The following is a 21,792-nucleotide window of genomic DNA, read 5'->3' on the forward strand; positions in this document are numbered from 1 at the left end:
CGGTACATAAAGCAAGTAAACAGGAGTACTGGATAAAAAATCGACAACGCAATTGAAAGGGGCTTATCATCTTATCAAAAGCGATCTAGTGTGAGAGTCAAAAGTGTCAATGTAGGAATTGGTCTTCTGGGGTACCGTTAAGCTCATCCCTTGGTCTGTTTAAGGTAATGGTCATTTTGGTTTGTTCCTTCAATGTTTTGAAGCGGGCCTCGGCTCTTTCAAGAAATTTTACCATTCTACAGCTCAGTTGGATGTTGTCCCCTTTGAAGCAGGCCAGAACTGCTTGTCTACAGGTCCGTATCTTGTGGAAGTTAAAAAGCGGTCGCAGGAAGACTCGTCGATCTTGAGTGAGCTCGGTACAGGTGATAATGAAGTGGACAACGTTTTCCTCTCCGTCCCCACAAAGTCGGCATCTTGTTGGTGACGGTGGCCGTAACCATGGGCGCAAGTGGGCTGCTGAAGGCAGTAGCCCCAGGCGAAATTTCAGAAATTTCTCTTTTGTTTTTTTGGTGAAACCTGTCTGCAGATAGGTTTGAGGCAAAGGCGCGGTGTACGATTGAACTGTAAGCCAACCATGAGCCCGCTCTGTTAGGGCGGCTTTGTCCTGCAGCACTGATTCCGTCCGTACTGTCTTGTTAACCACCTTTTTAAAGACTGCAGTGGAGACTGGGAGTGCCCAGAGTTGCTGTACACCAAGATCCTCAATGGCTCCCTCCAGATACCTCCTTGCTGGGCATGTTGCTTTGTTTTGAAGTTCCTTCCACAGGAGAGCGTTTAAGGTATTCGGTTCACCCCTGCTTAGTTTATGCCAGGTTTTTATGTAGGCTTCCTTGGGTGCCAGCTCTTCTTTTTGTAACCCAAACTCTAGTCTCATTTGAGCCGGCGATGAATACCTTGGAAGGCCAAAGATCATGCGAAGTGCTTTTGCCACAGTTCTGTCTAAAAAGGCAGCGTCCCTCCCACTCATAGCTTCAATGCCATAAGTAATGGCTGGGATTAACTTTGCCTGTATTACCTTTATTAGAGGAAGTAAGCTTGGGCCAGAAACTGTGTTTTTTAAGGTTCTGAGTGTCACTGCCGCAGATAACCCTCTCCTTTTTATAGCTTCGCGTTGCGGTGTGAAATTGCCCTTATGGTCTATTAAGACCCCCAAATATCGATATTCGCTGACCTTTTCTAGCTTGCTAGATGACAGGAGCCAGTTTCGTGTTGCTTTCTTTATGGAAAGATTGATACACATAACTTTTGTTTTTTCACGGTTGATGGTAAGTCTAATAGCGGCAGAATATCTTGAAGTAATATCCAACAGCCGCTGAAGGCCAACAGGGGTCCGGCTGATGAGTAACAGATCGTCTGCGTAGAGTAGGTTAGAAATCTGTGAGCCCCCTAGCTTTGGAGCGTGTGAATTGCAGTCATTCAACAATTTGGACAGGTCTCCCATAAAAAGATTGAAGAGTGTTGGGGCCAGTATGCAGCCCTGTTTTACTCCTATATAAGTAGGAATCTTTCTTGAAAGATGGTCACCGGTGCCCAGCCTGACTTGCACCCATGTGTCGCTGTGAAGAAGAATTAACTGTTATAAAAGCAGCGAGGGAATGTTCAGTTTATATAACTTTTCCCACAGAAGGTTCCTATCGACATGATCGAAAGCCGAACTGTAATCAATATAGCACAGATAGAGTGGTTGGTTTGCTTCTTGTGCTGCATCAATTAATAAAAATAGTGCTAAGATTTTAGAAGAGGTTCCCATGCCTTTGCAGAAGCCTGTTTGGTGGTATGGGATTGCTGAGACCTCGGCTGCCCAGGATAACAGTTCCTCCAGAAGGAGGCCCGCAAAATATTTTGCCTCATTATCGAGCAGAGCCACTAACCGGTAGTTTTTTGGATCAGTTTGGTCTCCCTTTTTCAGGATCGGTGATATGATGGCTCCCCTCCATGATGATGGAATTGAAGAAGTCTGCAGAATCTTAACAAACATTGAGTTAAGGGCAGCTGCCCAAAACGAGGGGTCTTGCTTGAACAATAGAGGTGGAATCCCATTTGGACCCGGGGCCCCCTCGCGCCTTCCCTTTGAAATTCTGTTGCAAATCAGTGCACACTTGATTACAATAGTCTGATATGACTGCTGGAGCTCGTGGCAGTCATGGCTGAGTTTTGAACAGTCCTTGGTGCAATTTGTGTGTGTGGAGGTACCTTGGATGTTGGCATCAGTGCCCCTAAAGTGCGTACTTAGGAAGGTTATCCAGTCGTCTTCTTGGACAAAGGAATTGATGCCTTGATTCTGCGCCTTGGACAAATTATTAATCTTTCTCCAGAATTGCGTGCTATTGTTTGATTTGGCGTCATGAAAAAGTTTGGCCCAGAGGGCCTCTTCTGATTCCCTCCTGAGTCGCCATGCCAACCTCCTGCGGTCACGCTTTAGCAGTCTCAGTTCATCCTTGGCTTCGGGATCTTTCCTTGCCCTTCGTAAGGTCTGGCCAATTAGAGTTTTTAGATGAGCATTATTTATCAAAAAATGCCGCGTGTGATTAATGATATTGCTCCCTCCTTCAGGCCGGTTTCTCCTTTGTGTTTTTCCCATGTTTTTGTGCAAAGTTTCTGGAAATGTCTCACAGCTGGCAATTAGGTCCTTTGTTCCATTTTGGGTTTCGCCAATTACTTGCTTGGCGTAAAGCAAAAGGGCCACGGGGTGATCTGTTCTGCACTTTAAGCGCCTATCGTTGGCTGATAAAACTTGTTCATAACTGATAGCACGTGCCGGTATTGGTATTGTAAAGGCTTCTAGTATCACTTCTTGTGGTAAGTGATAACTGTAGTCAAGTGAGCCGATATGGAAATCAGTAGTTGCTTGAAACAAGTTCCCCAAGAGGAAGGTGAAATCGATTGTTGAGCTAGTCGTCCTGCTATGAAATGTTGCTGTTTGGGGATGATCCCCAGGGAATCTCCCATTAAGCGCTCTAAGACCCAGATCTTCGAGTGTACCTAGAAGTCGGAGTGCTGCGTTTGTAGTTCTTCCCCCTGAAGACTTATCCTGCGAGTATTGTTCCAAAGCAAGAGGGTCGTCAACGGTGCTGGCTTCCGATGCAGATTTATTGAGCATCTCCTGTTCTTTTGTTAAGGAAGATTTGTCAGACTACGAAAGCGCCCTCTTCAAAATCACCATAAACCCTAACTTTACCGTGTCGGGTCTCTACATCTACCGCCCACCTGGCCCCTCTTCAAAATTCATTGAGGCCCTCCTTGAGTCAACAACTTCTCTAATAACCAAATGCCCCAATTTTACCATTCTGGGAGACCTTAATCTTCATTTTGATCTACTTAATGACCCTACGATCAAAACACTCCTTGCAGACCTCTCCGCACTACAACTCAACCCTCTCATCTCCACTCCAACTCACCTAGCTGGCCACATCCTAGACCCAGTTTTTTCAAATTTAGAAGAACTCACCTCAGAGCCACCCCTTCCTATGGGATGGACAGATCACTCCCTTATTAAAATGACCATTCCGGTCAATAAAAGCAGGCTCAAGACGGCATCGACCAGCCGCCTAAAAAGACCATGGCATAAACTGTCTCAAGAGGACTTTCACAAGACCCTAGGGGATTTCTACCTTGACAACAACTCTGACATCAACGCCAACTATAGCACGTTTCACGAGTGGATTACGGGTGGACTAGACAGTCTTATCCCAGCAAAATGGACAAAAGGTCGTAACTCTCCATCCAACCCCTGGTACAACGACACACTCAAAAATCTACGGAAAGAGTGCAAAAAGGCAGAACGCCTCTGGCGTAGGGAATACAACAAAGAAGACAAAGCTAAATACCTTCTGTTACAGAAAACTTATCACAAAGCCATCCGTGCTGCACGGACCGCTTTCTACGCCAACAAAATCGAATCTAGTCCCACTCCCGCTAAAGAAATCTTCAAACTGGTACAAGAACTGCAGAGCAGCAAAACACCCCTCCCTACTATTTCCTCCGAGCAACAATGTGAAGAACTTGCCAGGTTCTTCGTTGACAAGGTATGGAAAATTTACACCTCCTTCCCCCAATACGACCCTAGTACCATCAGCAATCCTTCAGTTTCTCCTAGCTACTCGACCTTGACCTACATCCCAGAAATCTCCAAAGACATCCTCATCAGACTATGTAATAGAGTCAAATCTGGCTCCCCCGCAGACCCCATGCGCCCGGCTCAATTCCTGGAGTCACTCAACTTCTTCCTACCAGCGCTAACCGCCATCCTGAACCTCTCCTTTACTTCAGCGTGTGTACCATCTGCCTGGAAGCAAGCGTGGGTTTCGCCTATCATCAAGAAACCCACCCTAGATCCATCTAAACCGGAGAATTTTCGTCCAATCTCCCTGCTCCCATGGCTATCCAAACTCGCTGAAGCGCATGTTAACAGCACTCTATCCCAGCACATGGTCAAAAACAACATTCTGGACCCATCACAAAATGGGTTCAGACCAGGCCATAGCACTGAGTCTGCTCTCTTAGCCACCACAGAGCACCTCCGTACGATCTTAGATGCCGGTCAAAGTGCTGCGCTGATCCTTCTGGATCTCAGCGCGGCATTTGACACGGTATCCCATGTCATCCTTCTTAAACGTCTGGAGACCTTTGGAGTAACCGGTCATGCCTTGGAGTGGCTTAGATCCTTCCTCGAGAACAGGTCTTTTTGAGTTTCTGCCCCCCCCTTTCTATCTAAGCCCCACCCTATTGAACAGGGAGTCCCGCAGGGCTCTGCGTTAAGCCCCTCTCTTTTTAATCTTTATGTTCAGCCTCTGGCGGCAGTGGCCAAAGAATGGGGCTTGACATTAGTATCGTACGCTGACGATACACAACTGGCCATCGCTCTCTCAGATGGTCCTTCCAACTTTTCCTCTAATTTCAAAAACGGACTCTCTGCGGTCGCCCAATGGATGACAATGAACTGTTTACAACTTAATGGCGGAAAAACAGAGGTGCTCCTCCTTGGCAAAAACACCAGCCTTTGGAACGAGCACTGGTGGCCGTCCTCCCTCGGTACCATCCCTCCCCCCAAGACTCTAGTGAAAAACGTAGGTGTCTGGATGGACGACTCACTCAACTTTCGAGCCCACACCAAAAAAGTTGCCAGCACCTGTATTGGCCTACTGAGAAGCCTCAGCCACATACTAGGCTTCTTTGACGCAAAGACCCGCCAACTCATCATCCAAGCCACCATCCTCTCGCGCCTAGACTATGCCAATGTGCTCCTTCTTGGTGCCAACAAATGTGAGTTAGCACGACTCCAACGCGTGCAGAACTCTGCGGCTAGAACTCTGGTCGGCCTCCCCCGCAGATGCTCAGCCAGAACGACCATCAGAAAACTGCACTGGCTCCCTGTAGACTCCAGAATCAAGTTCAAGACCCTCATCATGACCTTCAAAATCCTCAAACTCAACACCCCCCCTCTGCTTCAACCCCTTCTTACTCCCTACGCGCCGTCACGGAACCTAAGGTCGTCCAACCAAAACCTTCTATGCGTTCCACGCATAAAACTTTGTCGCATGGGCGGCCGCTCCTTTAGGTTCCTGGGAGCCAAGATGTGGAATGAACTACCACATCACATTCGCTCGATAGACAACTTATCAGCTTTCCGGAAAGCAGTGAAAACTTTTCTATTCCCTTGCCTGTAATCCTTCCTTTATCCATGGACTCTCCACGCTTAGGATCTGATCCGGGTTCCAGCGCCGGGACGCCTCATCGCCGGGGCAGCTGTAGCGCTTTACCAAAACAATAAGATAAGATAAGATAAGATAAGATATTCTGGTTGAAGTCACCACTGAGAATCAGACTGTTTGTGTGCTCTGCAGTTAATAGCTTTAAGAGCTCTTCTGTCAACTGCCAAGCTCCTTGCTTCTTACCCCGGGGATGTAGGTAAATGTTTATTAAAATTATCTCCTCCGTCTTTCCCTGGTTTCGAATGGCGATTCGTAATACTTGAATTGCATTCGGAGAGTCTAGGTTGTATGGCAGCGGTTCCACTGTACACATGCTTGTTAGTGAACTGTATATGGCTAGGCCTCCTTTTTTGTGGCCAAATCTTGCGGACTGGGATGGAGGAGTGAAGTTCAAGGTAAAGCCTGGAAGTAGTGGTGGGGAATCTGACCAAGTTTCTTGGAGGGCTATGATATCAAAGCTTTGCATATAATGTTTTAGATCTGCGTCCGTAAGCTTGTCCCCAATGCCGTTGATGTTCCAGGAGCAGATTTTGAAGCTTTTGAGCGATTTCCCGATTACGGGGTTGTCATGTCAGTGTTTTTCCGGCTTGTTGTTTATAGACCTGCTCAACCATGACCAGTCTGAGTTAATTCGCTCGTTCACGGGGTTATGCCTTCTGACGCCCAGATCTTTTTGTTCTTGGCTGACCGGGGATTTACTACGGGCCCCTCGCAATACAGACAGCGAGTGTTGGTCCTGATTTGGCTGATTTTGAGCGTTCCGATGTAAGAAATCGCTTGCCAAAAGATCTGGGTATCTGGGTTTTACAACAGGACGCAGTAGAATGCCCCAGCTGTTTAGTTTTGCTTGTTCATTGAGCACGCTTTCAGCCAAATCAGTTGAAGCCCATACTGTTTTAGTCACTTCCGCCCCTGGGTGTTCCGGTAAGATTATAAACTCCACTGAGGCCAGATCCTTGGTAGATATATTTTTTAAGCTACCTATGGAGTTTAATAAGCGTAAAATATTTCCCCTGTTGAGGATATCAAAGGAGCCCCTTGAAGTATATTCTGGGATCAATAGAATTGTGGGGTCACCTGAATGCACCTTTATCCTTTTCGGACCGCTCTGCAGGGATGTGGAGGTAGTCTCAGCCCTAATGAGGGCCTCTGCTGGCATTCTCTGGTCCGGGGCCTTTGGGCCATCTGCTCTTGTTTGCACCTGGTTTGAAGGACTTCCTATTGAGGAGGCTGCTGGGGGGTGGTCTAGTTGAGTCTCATTGCCAACATTAGGAGATGTTTTTTCATTTCAGGTGGCGCACGGGTTGGGCGTGGATGTTTCCCCACCTTTGTTCGGGCCCTCGCTGGTGTTGGCTTTTTTAACTTTAACGCAGCTACTCAGGGCAGGGCCGACAACTTTTATTAGGGACGTTGTGATAGAAGTCTGTATTTTACTATTCTTTTTCCTTTGGCATACTGATCCTGATAAGGGGAGGAGCATGAGTCCAGATCTGTGTCTGTATCAGGACTCGTTCGAGCGGGCTTAACAAGTGTTGATCCTAGGAGCTGAATGCTGACTTGGTTGTTTATAGCTTTACCTTCAGTCAGCGTGCCTTGAAGAAACTTTATAGGAGTAAGTGTTGCAGTTTGGCTATCAATATATTTTTGCCAGATTATGGTTATTTTTCCCTCGTTACCCCAGTGCAAGTTTGTCCTTGCTGACTGATTGCATAGATTGGTACTACTTCCTTTATTTGACATTTATGTATGGGCTGGGTCAACAGCGTCTGAAGATTGTGTGGAAAGGCTATTCTTGCTCCAATGGGAGCATTCCCCCATCTTAGCAATAAGTAAAGGTAGCTCCTTTTTGGAAATTTTCATTATCACTCAGTGTGGGTTTACTCTCTCTAGATAGGCAGGGGAGGGCAATTGTCTTTTTGGGGATTAGTCAGCGAACCTTATCCAAAGAAGAGGCCTTGCCTTGACTCTCACTTTCTTGGAACCTTTTCACCAAGACCTCAGCTGTACCGTGCTCTCAATCGGGTAGTTTGTACCTAATGGCAAAGGATGTTTGAGGTTTAGAAATTGTGTGAGCATCCATTGTCATTCATCCTGTGACCTTGTCTTTATTTTGGAACATCACTCTAGCAAATGTCATGTTTGTCAAGGGGATTTTTTAGTTGGTCTGCCTTGTATGTATCATCTCTGGTGATAGGTTGGCACTTGTGAACGGTTCTTAACCAGTGGATTACCTTGTTACTTAAATCTCCCTCGGTTTTGAAAGTATGCTGCAGAGTTTTGGGAAGGGAGGTCAGATAGATTTTCCTCTGCTCATCTTTGTTGGGTGTCCAAGTAGGTCTTTGATCATGTGAGCTACCTCTGCGGGGAATCCTCACTGGAATCTTTCCTAAGACTGATGATGCTGCAGGGGCATGTTTATCTACACGGATATTGTGCTGTTCTTAGCAGAATAGCGTGTATTGGCCTTTCCCTTCTTGAGTTGACCCACATGCCCCATGGTTCCATACTATGCTGGCCATCTCCTCCCTCATCAAAAATCTCAAGACTCCTCATTAGACTAGGAATCCCACTGTTCTTACTTGGTTGTTGTATTGGGGTACTAGGGATGATACAGTCATAAGAAGTACCTCTCTGTTGTGAGTGGAAAATGGGATGGGTTTGGCAATGGGGATCCCAGCCGATTTTGGGTTTAGGGGAAGGTGGTGGAGGTTCAGTATTGAGGTGCTCTGTCTGGGTGACTGAATTAGTGGAAGGTGTTACACAATGGGTGAAAATGACTGAGAATGTACAAAAATGTTGTTTCAAGATTTTTCAACTTTTCTTACTTTACCTACTTTATTTTTCAATCCATTGATCATATTAATTAGTTCCCCTAATATATTGTTTTCAAGGAGCCGTTGCTTTGCTTCTTCTCTATCTATCCTCTGTGATCCCCATCAATGTGATTGGCTCCTCCTCGACTAGTTGAGCAAACCTCTTCGTACATAATATGGAAGGTTCAATGTATGTTGCTGGGGTCAAGGAGTTGGTTTCATGGTTAGGGAAAACTAAGGTACTGGCTGCTTCCCAGGGGGAAGGAATCATCAGAACTGGTGTTTTCTCTAATAGTGGAAGGTTTGAGTATTGTTTCCACTTCCTCCATTTGGCTATCCACTTAATTTAGCTTATAATTTTCGGCATCAGATTTAGGGAATTTTTTTGCTTTACTCGTTCCAATATCTACATTTTCGGCCTTACATTTCCCCATTCTGCCCTAACAAATCTCCCAATCCCCCTAAGATCTGACCCAAAGTCTGAAAAAGTTGAGTGGAACACAACATTGACAATAAATAAATAAACAACTACACTAGCAACCAGTGGATTCACGACAATCAAAAAGTCTACACCTGTGCTTTACCAATAACTAAGTCAGCAAGTCAATGCAGCGCCAGCCAATGAGAATAAGGAATGCTTTGGAAAAATTGCCTCATACAGTACCTGAAGCTGAGCTCACGGAAATGTGAGAAACAGAACCAAGAGGGGTGGCACGTGTCCCATTCTGCAGGGGTGAAGTCATGCTATATATTGGGCAGATGCATGGGGGACTCTCCTTGCCTGCCCCTCCTCTTCCTGTGGGCAACAATGATGGATTATAGTACCTGGAGTACCCCTGTCGGTCCGGTATGCATTCCGTACTGCGGAAACAAGTTGTAATAAATAGTGCAGATGCAGAGGGGAGGGTTCTCCTTGCTTTATACCCCTCCTCCTGTGGGCATCAGTGATGGGTTATGGGGCTTGGAGTCCCACTGCCAGTCTGGTAAGCATACATTTTGTTTTCAGGCACTACAAGTTCCCAATCAAGTACAGAAAATTGGTTACACAGATACATTGCTTAGGAATATTGGTACTCTATTGCAATTAAGATTATAATTCTATGTGAAAAGTGACTAAAGACACCACTTCGCTTTTAAATATCCACTACCTCCTGCAGACACCTGTGTGCAGCAGACGTGAGGAGTCAAATTGGTGGAATCAAGTACCTCTGTTTTCTCTCATATCCCATTCCCCTTTCCCTGTTTCTACCAACGTACATGCAGTCATTGATGGCAGCAGTGAGAGGCAGAAGAGCGCATCTCTCCAGGTTGAATCCAAGAACAATGTTAGTGCATTTTGACAGAAAGGCTGATTAAAAAAAATCCTGTTTGAGAATGCCAATGCAGGAAATGTGGTCTGCTGTTTCTTGCAGGCCACCATCCCTGTCTATATAGCCAATCACAGGGGTCTCAAATAACAACCTACCCAATTAATATTAATTACGCAGGTCAGTCTGATTTTTCAACATGGCTAATTAGTACAGGGATCATATCCAAAAATCAGAAACAGGTCACAGATTGCTAGTGCACAATTTGCGACCACTATTTTTGAATTGGCACTTTGTACATTGAGCCTACATTTGTGAGTGGATAAATACTAACAATCCAAAAGTCCTAATTTCTGACCATAATGTCATTTTTTTATGTTAGTCAAAGTTTAATCGTGCCAATGAAGGGGCAGAAGTGCGATGCTAAAGGTACCGGATATAATGTAACCAAATTTGGAAGGACAAAAAACAAAACACTTTAAGATACTCCATCAGCTACAAATAGGCTTCGAAGGGCTCATAAATATCACACCATGGCAATCAATGCAGTGATGAAAGCAAGATATTGAGACGTCCCCCCTTGAATCTTAGACATCTCATGAACCTATGTATCCCAAATCTAATATTGACCTTGATTTTGTCGATTAACTATGTAGATGGTTTGACCTACCTTACATGGCCTATGTGTACTAGTTGTCTGGGTTATGATTTTTTGTAATAAGTCTCAATGCTATTTACTAGCCTTCTGTGATGAAGGGCATAGTAAGGGTTGTGAAATAGTCATTAAGCATGATTCTCGAACAGCAATTGGAATGAATGTGACCTGGCGTGCAAGAGGATGTCGCAACCAAGATCAACTTACTTGACCCCAGGTAGAGTTTAAACAGATAATGATGCTTTGTAGTCAGAGAGATTGTCCCAACCTGAACCACACTGACCAGTCTGCTTTGATGGTAATTGTGATAACTGGTAACAGTGTTCTACAACTATATGGAAACTAAATCATGGTGCAGTTGAATTTTGTAATAATCACAGTGTTCATTAGTAGTGCTTAAGGAGAACAGTGTGTCATCCTTATTAGAGGAAGTGTTGTTGAGATTGTAACAACTAGGTCATAAATAGAAAAGAGTGAGTTTTCATTGGTCATGAACTTGAACCCACATGGTGCTTGGCCAAATCGCAAGCAACAGTTGAAATTGCATCAGAAAGCAAAAAATTATGAAAAAGTGGAATAAAAATAATACAGCAAGTGTAGCAACATTAACCTTTACTATTAGGAATGCGAATACATACTATAAATAGACAACTAATCCAGAGCATTCATGGTAGGAAATCCAATAGTAGTAACTTATGTCCAATCTGATCTACATGGTGTGAAAAAATTAGGCCAACCTTAAGATTACATTTCAACCTGCCTTTGAAAAGGAGATAAAATAAGAAACACAATTTTTCAAACTAAAGTAAATTGTAAATCAGTAGAACAGGAAGAAGACTGGGGTTTATTTACGAAACTTTTCACTGATGCTTCAAATAATTATTCGTAATTGATGGTCGAACACTGACACTGTTTTCGGCCATTGGGAATTGGGCACATAAATGGCTGGAATTTGTGCCACAAGTACTCTTTAATGTCGGTTTTCACAGCATATTGTTTCTCTTGCAATGAAAATTGAAAAACCAAAATACATTCTATGCCTAGAACACCAAGGAACCAAGGGGCAAATTATCAAGGGCTGGCGAAAACATTATAGTCGCTTTAGCGCCCAATTTTACCGCCTTATTAACAAAGACACGCTAGCTCGTGTTTACTTGCCTTAGCTCCCGGTTTCCTATCACCTTGCCTCGCATCACTAATGTGATGCAAGATAGGGTTTCCCCTTACAACTGCATTATAAAATATCGCTAAGACACGCTAGCTCGTGTTTACTTGCCTTAGCTCCCGGTTTCCTATCACCTTGCCTCGCATCACTAATGTGATGCAAGATAGGGTTTCCCCTTACAACTGCATTATAAAATATCGCTAATGGGTATTTACAACAAAGCCCCGTCCGGTTTAGCGCTGATTTTTTTTGTGCTAACTGGGCCTTAACGCTGGAATTTAACGTCTGTTAAATTCCAGACTAAGGCATACCTAACATGGGAGGTGGATTGTGTGGCTAAGACCACAGGCCCTATCATCAAGGATATTGCTGTTTTCCATAGAACTTTGCTGGAAAATCAGCATTTTTTTTTTTTCCTCATTCGCCTCTCCTCGCCCCTATTTTCACGATGCCACCCTTGGGCCCTTTATCTCATATAATAGGATTGTTTGGCTCTTAGGAGGTAGTGCACACCTTGTCCGGTCTACCTCAAGTCTGGTATCCACCGAGATTTGGAAAGGCTTAATCATAGGACTCATTTCTTTAAACCTTTACCTTTACCTAAACCCACCATCACCCAAAACATAACAGAAAAGGAGTCCAAAATCTATATCTTTTCTTTTGCCGATCCACCACGTCTAGCCTGGCTATAGTTCTCATTGCTCTCAACCAATTTAGTTCTGAGGGAGGGTCTGCGGCCACCCACATCTTGCAGATCTCTCTCCGGGCCACCAGTACAGAATAAAACAGCAATTTTGCTTTATCATCCATGCCCTTACCTTGAAAGTCCGTTCTTCCAGTCATGACAAGTTCAGGGCTTACCTCAATATGGAGGCCCAATGCGGTTGACAGGCACCTACTTACAGCGTCCCAGAAGACTTTTAATTCCGGACATGTAACGAACATGTGTAGATCATCTTCGTTTAAGCTGCCACATTTGGGACACACCACCTTTCCGCCGGGTTTAAACTTTGCCAATTTTCGAGGAGGCTGGAAAATCAGCATTGTTCCATGAAAAAAAAAAAACGGCGATATCCCAGCTATCACTGGAATGTTTATCGTCATAGTGCTCAGCGTGGTAAATACAGCGCTAACATGGCGATAAGTTCCAGCAATAGCTGGCGATAGGAAATTGCGCGCTAAGCGCGGTCAGCGAAAATTATCTCTGCCACTTGATAATATGCCCCCAAGTTATCTACCACCACAGGACAGTAACATTCACAGTACTGAAAGGCAGTCTGAAGAGATAATGTTTCTAGATCGACATCATATGACATGTTTATACCCACAGGAGAGTTCAATATAAACTTATTTCATTGGGAGGAGGGGTTTAAAGAACTCTCTATTATAAAGGAAATATAGAATATCCTATTTGTTACGAATTATAATATCAGCGGAAGAGGGGGACTAAACTTCTACTTCACATGAATCATTTACAATTACATTGTCTAAACAGTGCTTAATTTGTAAAATATGAAGTGCAGGTGCTCACAGTTTTTGAAGAGGCCACACCCCCTTCGCCAGCCCCACCCACTTCCTCCAGTGGCTCCATCCATTTCCTTTACTGACTCCAACAACATCCTCAAGTCTCAACACATCAGAGCCACCTCCTCACTTCTTGAGTTCCGCAAGTAGCTGAAGGCCCGGCTCTTCACATAAGCACCTCACACTTACACACCTGCCCAAGCCCCTGGATACCCTCCTGGGTAATTAGTGCTCAATACAAATCAATATAACATAACATAATACACCATATAGGAAGTCTATGACAAACACTTAAAAGTGAACTCAAATTAGAGAATGTATGTAAATCTTAAAATGCAGCTGTAGAAAAGGTCATTTGAGGACTTCAGGCAGCTTTACAAATGAAAGAAAATGTGCTTGTACTGTGCTGTTTAAAAGAAAGGAAAGGATGAAGGAAGGAATACATTAAAGAAGGCAGCAACAAATGCAGGCAGGAAGAGGAGCACTGGTGTAAGGAAATAAATAAGTAATGGATCAAAGAAGGACGAAATAAGAAATTAATGTGTAAGGAAGGAATGAAGCGATAGAGGGAGAAACATACCATTTCTGTTTGTAAAGCATATATTCATAAAGATGGGCCTTAACACCATATTAAAAATGTTGTTATCCTGCTCATTTGCATTAATGTCCTCTGAAGATGAAAGACTGAGTGTACACACCAGGCTTTCAATGTATGACCCTGAGAAAAATTAAAAGGGAGAGTGAGGGAGGAGGAGAGGTACGAAGGCAAAGATCGATACGGTAGCCAAAGAATGTGAAGAGAAATATAGAAAGCAGAGATTGGGATTGCAAGATTGGAGTGGAACATGATGAGAAGGAAAATGAAAAGAGGCGAAAGGCAAGGGAAGAAGAGCGGACAGTGGGGAGCATTTGTTAGTAGAGTGGAAGGGAAACATGGAGAGGTGAACAATGTAAATCATTTAATGAGCCGAGGTGGCGATTAAGAAAAAACGCAGATGTAGAGCAGAAAGTGATGGAAGATTGGAGAGAAGGGAAGGAGTGAGGTGTGAAGGGGAGGAAGAAAATCAGATTCTGAGGGAGAGCAAGAAAAGAATACACCTCTGCTTTATTAAATATACAGTAATTAATTATGTAAAGTTGAGGGGTGACAGGAGTGTATCATTCTTGTCTCTTATCATCAATGCAATGCAGTGATGTCCAAGACACACGATCGTGCTTCTTTAACTGTGTTAAGTTTTATGCTATCAAAAGATGTTTTGTGCCATCATAGGTATTCCTGATAAAACATAATAAAGTGTCAGTTATACCATTGGGATTACACTTTGATGGAGAACCACACTCTCATGCTTCAAACAAATTGTTCTATTACATGATCAGGCTATAATTCGTGAAATCCCACTGTCAACTATCTTCAAATGAAGTCAAACATTCAACTCCATTCAGAGAGGCTTCCACATACACTTTTTAACTAATAAAGCACAAAATTCAACTGAGTCTGCCACCAGTGCTATATTAGGATTGTATTTTATGATCAGCAAGTAACAAAAGGATGTCTGTGACAAATAAAACAGAAACCCACTGAGCTATCCACATAAATACAGTCCTGTCCTCTCCATGGTACATGTTCTACATTACCCCTATGCACTACAGTCAAAACTACAAATAGACAACACTCTGATCTCTCTCAACAGGAACATAAGGCTGTACGGGACATGGGTCTTTGAAGGAGAAGAGACGGTGTGGGGCGATAGATCTCAGCAGGCTTGTGGGGGTGGGGGGAGGTACAGAACACTCAACACAGCCTAGCTCCTCTGATAGCACGTTTTGAATAAATGTTATTTTTCTCCAGGTCAAAGAAGAAAAGTCCTCCTTGTATCCTCTCTCTGGTTAGGGGGTAATTGGGAAAGCCTCCTGGTTTGAGTGGCCAAAACTGAGAAGGGATTCGTGGTCTCACGTGCAAACTCTTAAAAGTATGGATACTCAGGCTTCAATATAAAGCGATAATGGGAAGGGGTGCTGTGAGAGCAAGGGCGGGAGCCAAGGGGCACTTTACCAGGACTGAGCGAGTGCTGTGGCAAGGAGGGGCATTGTAATACGGAGGGGAAGGGGACTGTAAGCAGAGTGGCACTGAGATATGGGTGGGAAAGGCACTGTGGAAAGAGAAGCACTCTGATAGTGGGAGAAGGCCACTGTGGAGAGAGGGGCACTGTCGGAGGTAGCGGTGGGGCACAGTCACAGTGGCTGGGATGGGAGGTGTTCTTCAAGACACTTGTGGCTGCAACAGTGCCCATCGCAGAAGGGAGTGGACCGGTGTGATAGGGATGATACAGTACTGGGACAGGTAGGAGCGAGTATGAGTATACAAACACTTTCCCCACAAGCCTATGCGTTCTGTGTCTTTGAAACTCTGGAAGTCGCATGCGCCCTGCCAGCATCAGCAAATCCTTTGCCTGCGCACACCTCATTTCACTGCCCCTTCGAAAGAATGCTTTATTAAGCACTCAGTGACATGCAGTGTACTGTTCGCAAACTTCCTACCTATCATGATTTATTTAAAATAAAGCTTTCTCAGTATCAGACAATTCTCAGGTAAATCAGATTCCACTCTAGTGCTTATTGAAATGCCATCAATAGCGTATAATCTAGGAATTAATACACTGGTAGGAAGAAATGTTTTCACTTTCGGACCACCCTCAGCTCCTTCTCGTATTTTGTTATTACGCTGCAAGGCCTTGTCTGTGCTACTAGGGCAGGCAGTTACTGGGCAGTTTGCTGCAGGTGCCGCTGTGCTGGAATCCATCGATGGTGTCCCACAGCCAAGCACTATTCTGTCACTCTGTTACCTGTAGGATGTCAGTTGTGTGTAAAATAATGCACACGCAACTAACTAGCCTTGCAGCTTCAGCTACACTGGAAAGTGCAGACATTGGCTGGCGCAGCTGAAATTATGCTCCCAGTTCATCATGAGTACAGTTTACACTGGTATGAGACTGGGGGAGAAGGAGGAATGAGAGACTAGGTCGCCCTCTGGATAAAGTGTACAATCAAGAATCCAAAATATTGGGTTCCAACACCTAGCTCATGTCGTGGTAACTGACCAAATTGATCAGTGATACCTGCCAAAGAAAGAAAAATTTCTTTCTAGTGTCCCCTCACTCACCATGCTTCATCATTGTGGCCCTCCCAGTTCTCTACGAAAAGGGGCATGCTGCGACTCATGAATTACGCAGGAGCACTTTAAGGTGAGAGACTATGTGAAGTGCACAGTGGTGGAGTGGGTGTGGGTATATTAAAAATACCGTGTTTAGTGGGCCTCAATACATTTATTTTGCTCCTAGACAGGTATATTAAAAATGGGGTGGGTGTCACTGCCAACCAGCCTATAATGGGGACTGGTTCAGTGAGAAGGGCAACATGTTTCATGCTACCCCTAGCATTTCTTCAGGACCATGCAGAGACCAGCTCTGCATTTGCCACTCCAAAGTCCTTAGTAAGACAGTGATATAATAAAATTTAAAGAAAAAATAAATGAATAAAGCATGCGTTCTTAATAGAATACATACAATTTTTTTGATTTCAAATGCTGTGGAAAGAAAGCACAACATTAGTAGCATTTTCAAACCTCCGTTATGAGGAGGGTTACATAGTATCCTCTCATGAAGCACGCATCATGGGCTATGGTGGGTGGTTGCACCATATTGGTGCGTGCAGGCTCTCATGCTAAGCATTAGTTTCTTAAATAAGTGGTTGTGAATTCACACAAAAAAACAAGACAGGACTTGATATGACTAGGACGATAGACACAGAGAACACATAATATATGCATAGACAGAATTAAGTACATATGAGGTAGTCGTGATATTTACTTGTAGCTGTGCTCAATGGCACCTCATGGTCACTCTATAGGGGTTCGTTTTCACCTTATGGAATCAATGCTGGATTTTCGTTAAGGGATTAGCGAAGAAGAACAAGGAGGAGAAATTGGTAAGTATCTCCTCCAAGATCATTCGTTCAGTTCGCATTGCCGTTGGCAAAATGGGACCGTCAAAGAGAACCCTTGACACTTTGCTACACATAATAATACAAGGATTCCCTGGAAAGTTTACCAACAATGGCAGAGATTACAGGCCTGTCATTTTCTGAGGATGAAGTAGACAGGATTATTGCCTCTATTCTACCACATACTGGGGCCCCCAATAGAGAAAACAGTGACGCTACTCAAATTTGGGATGAAATAACAGAATTAAAAAGAACACAAATCAAGACATTGATTCACGGAGGGCTGAGTATCTAAAAATAAGCGCAGCCCCGAGGGGACTGATTGTTAGAAATGAGACCTTCATCTTCCAGCAGGATAAACAGTTTAAAAAAGACTGGTCGCTGATATCGTGGCATTGCACCAGGGACTGGTTAGTGCTCATTGTCAAATCAGCAGCCCGTCTGTCAGAGACTTTATTGGAAGAAATACATAACTTAGAGGTACGCCTGAAATCATTCCAGACCCCCAGTGAACTAAAGAAAAGATTAGACGAACTAAATAAAAGTATGACTGAATTTGAGATAAGTCTTAAAGATACCAAGTACATAAAGCTCTCTAAGGATCAAAAAAGATTTTCACATGATAAAGTCTACCCCTACATAAAAGATGACTATAGATTAAGCAATAGAAACCCGGGAAAAAACATGGATACTGACGGTTCCGATTCAGGCTCAGATAGTTCGGGCCCCTCCTTTGCTTACAACCAACCAATGAATAGAAGACCCAGAAGAGGGAGAGGTAACCCAAGACCTTTCTGTGGGAATCAATTTCCCATATGGCCACCATATCAAGGCCCACAACCATACGGACCTCCCTTTGGCCCTCCACCTCAAGTACCTTTTTATTATGGTCCACCTATGTATCCACAACAGGCTTTCCAAAACTGGGGCGGAAATCAAGGCAACTCAAACCATCCTTTTATAGGCGGGGGCAAACCCAATCAGCGGGCGAAAAACAAAACAGGACACCAGCTACAATGGGCCCAACCGCTGGTCACAGAAGCACGTCACACACGCAGCAAGGGGCCACCGGAGGCGACAACGAGCGGGCTATAGATCTGGTAGTAAATCTATCCAGCACAGAATTAACTTCTATCCAAACACAAATACTTAACAAAGGACTAGGTTTTGTACCCACCCCTTACACAGACAAATTCAAACTCTGTTGTGAATTAAAAGAATTCCTTAGAAAATTGAAGTTACAAGTTTTCTTCCAGGATAAGAGTAATAACGAATTAACTGAATCTGATACCGGCCTAAGAAAAAAGTCAACTTTTGTCCCACCATCGGCTAACTTACCAGTTGAAATTCTGGCTTTCGAGAAAGCAATCATGAAGGAAGTGAAAGATCTTGACCCTCGTACTGTGAAGGTGTTCCAGAATACTAGTAGTCTAGAACTTAAAGCAATACAGGAACTCTCCAATAGCAGCTCCCTAACGATAAAGCCAGCAGATAAGGGAGGGGCGATAGTTCTACAGGACACATCTGACTACAGGTAAGAATGCCTACGACTCCCAGCAGATACTAGGAATTATATCATCATTAAAGAAGATCCCACAGAACGACTGAGAATATCAATTGCATATCTCGTCGAGGAGTCATTGGCTAATGACTGGATGAGTAAAAAAAGAAACAGAATTCATAGTCAACAATAAACCGGTCATTCCCTATTTCTATACCATCCCAAAGATTCATGAACGTTTGGAAAAACCACCAGGCAGACCGATAGTGTCCGGAATAGGTTCAATACTTGAACCTCTTTCAAAATACGCTGACGCTTTTCTGAGACCCCTGGTACAGAAGACAGACACCTACCTACGAGACACTAAAGACGTCTTATGCCTACTTAAAGACCAAAACTTTGATCCTACATCCAGCATCCTCATCAGTCTGGATGTAGAGAGTCTTTATACAAGTCTCCCAAATCAAGACACTCTGGAAATATTGGAGGAAGTCCTCTTTGACTCTCAATGGAATTTCAAAACTCCTAGACATGTTGTCTTGGAATGTTGCCGCCTTACTCTCACCGAAAACGTCTTTCGATTCGAAGAGACATTGTATCGTCAGCAACACGGAACCAGCATGGGGAGCACTTTTGCGCCGAGCATAGCTGGTTTATACGTACATCACCTGGAGAAAACAAGAATCCTAAATGATGACAATCCCTTTAGACACCATATCACCCTATGGAAGCGTTATATTGATGACGTTCTTGTCATATGGGAAGGAGATGAGGTTGAGGCCACTTTGTTTTTCGAATGGCTGAATCAACAGAACAGATTCCTGAAGTTCACTAACAATATGAGCAGATCCCACCTGCTTTTTTTAGACTTGAACATTTGGGCAGACAATGGAAAATTGGTTACAACGACACACTTTAAGCCCACAGCTAGAAACTGTCTATTAACTTACGAAAGTTTTCATCCGAGACATCTCAAACATAATCTGCCTTTCGGTCAGTTCTTAAGGCTGAGAAGGAACTGTTCTGAGAAGAAAGACTATCTCAAACAAGCGGAAGACCTAAGCCTAAAACTCAAAGAGAGACAGTATCCAACTAAACTGATAAAAAGTGCAAAAAAGAGGGCCGGTAACAACCACAGGGATGCTCTTCTAGAACCAAAAATAAGAAATATGGCTGAGAACACAAGGCCAATCTGTATCACAACTTTCAACAAGGTCTCAGATCAAGTTACAAAAATTATTAAAAAAACATTGGCCCATTGTCAACAGCGGAAATTTAAGCATACCCATGCCAATGTTTAGCCACCGCAGAGGGATGAACCTGAGGACCATCTGGTCCATACTCGTCCAAAATCAACAACTGTCACCAACAGACTCCAACCGATACCAATGGGGCACTACCCGTGTAACAATTGTAGCGTATGTCATCTTACAGCTACAACAAAGATGATCACCTTCAACAATAACACCACATGGCATCTAAAACAAATGTCTAACTGTAACACAAGTGGAGTGGTGTACATGGTAACATGTGTGTGTAACCTGCACTACATTGGAATGACCACCCGCAAAGTCAGCACTCGAATTGTTGAACATAGGAGCGACATTCGGTGCAAACGAGCCACCACACGCATGACTAGTCATTTCATAGAGCTGAACCATACACCTAACGACTTAACATGGGCCATTTTGGAAACTGTCAAGACGAGAGAAAATCAAGAAAGAATACTCCATGAACGGGAGCAAAGATGGATGTTCAACTTACGTACAGACACATGTGGACTGAATGACGACATCCCATGGGGTGCCTTTATGAATTAAAACCATTATAACCACCCATTTCTCTTGTAGGTACCATCCGCAGTAACCACTGTATGGCCACTGTAAGGCCAAATAGGGACATCGATGTCATAATTATATACTACTACCACCATCAGTGACATATTTGACCTTAACGTCATGATTAATTCTGAATTTGTCTGTATTGGACATTTTCTTTTCTTTTTTAGCGCCCCCACTGACAGCACTCCTTTATCTCCCTCCACTAATCATCATGAGGAGGTTTCCGCAATAAAACTACCCATTTTCCAAAAATCTCCTATGACTGACTGTCCCATTGTTATTAGTCTGTTTGCATTTGGCCACAAATAAATCTACGTTTTTTTGCCATTAGAAAACGAGCGTTATTGTTGAGATCCAATCGCCTGCCCAGCATTAGTTAAATGCTAGCTCCGAATAACTACGATCTCTTTCTTGCATTTCCCCACATTTGTGAGAACAATGTTTATAAATGACAAACATTATATAGATGGTAGCGTGTGTGTCAAACGAATGTTTACAGAGAGATACGCCCCTCTCTCAATTTCGTTTATTGTACGAAGAAAAGACATACTTCGAAGATGGCGGCTGACCGCGAACGGTCTAGCTGCCACATGATTACCACCGGAAGTCTAAAACTGACATAACAGAGTAGACGCGGCCACCGAGTGAGATGCGGTCCCGGGGGAGCTGATTCTAGGTATTACCGACACGTTTTCCCGAGCACGGAAGTAAGTGATATTCCTCTCTTTGACGGTCCCATTTTGCCAACGGCTATGCGAACTGAACGAATGATCTTGGAGGAGATACTTACCAATTTCTCCTCCTTTTTCTTCTTCGCTAATCCCGTAACGAAAATCCAGCATTGATTCCATAAGGTGAAAACGAACCCCTATAGAGTGACCATGAGGTGCCATTGAGCACAGCTACAAGTAAATATCACGACTACCTCATATGTACTTAATTCTGTCTATGCATATATTATGTGTTCTCTGTGTCTATCGTCCTAGTCATATCAAGTCCTGTCTTGTTTTTTTGTGTGAATTCACAACCACTTATTTAAGAAACTAATGCTTAGCATGAGAGCCTGCACGCACCAATATGGTTCAACCACCCACCATAGCCCATGATGCGTGCGTCATGAGAGGATACTATGTAACCCTCCGCATAAGGGAGGTTTGAAAATGCTACTAATGTTGTGCTTTCTTTCCGCAACATTTGAAATGAAAAAAAATCGTATGTATTCTATTAAGAACGCATGCTTTATTCATTTATTTTTTCTTTAAATTTTACTATATCA

At 43.7% G+C, this 21,792-nt stretch overlaps 1 protein-coding gene across 2 annotated transcripts in view; it reads right to left on the minus strand.

The window, feature by feature from the left end:
- The window catches only part of LOC144827656 (gamma-aminobutyric acid receptor subunit gamma-4-like), a 2,222,498-nt gene that overhangs the window by 1,960,842 nt on the left and 239,864 nt on the right, over positions 1-21,792 (minus strand). The gene's annotated exons all lie outside the window — the stretch shown is intronic.

The sequence above is a fragment of the Lissotriton helveticus genome, chromosome 4_1 (genome assembly GCF_964261635.1).
Source record: "Lissotriton helveticus chromosome 4_1, aLisHel1.1, whole genome shotgun sequence".
In the NCBI taxonomy this organism is placed as follows: domain Eukaryota; kingdom Metazoa; phylum Chordata; class Amphibia; order Caudata; family Salamandridae; genus Lissotriton; species Lissotriton helveticus.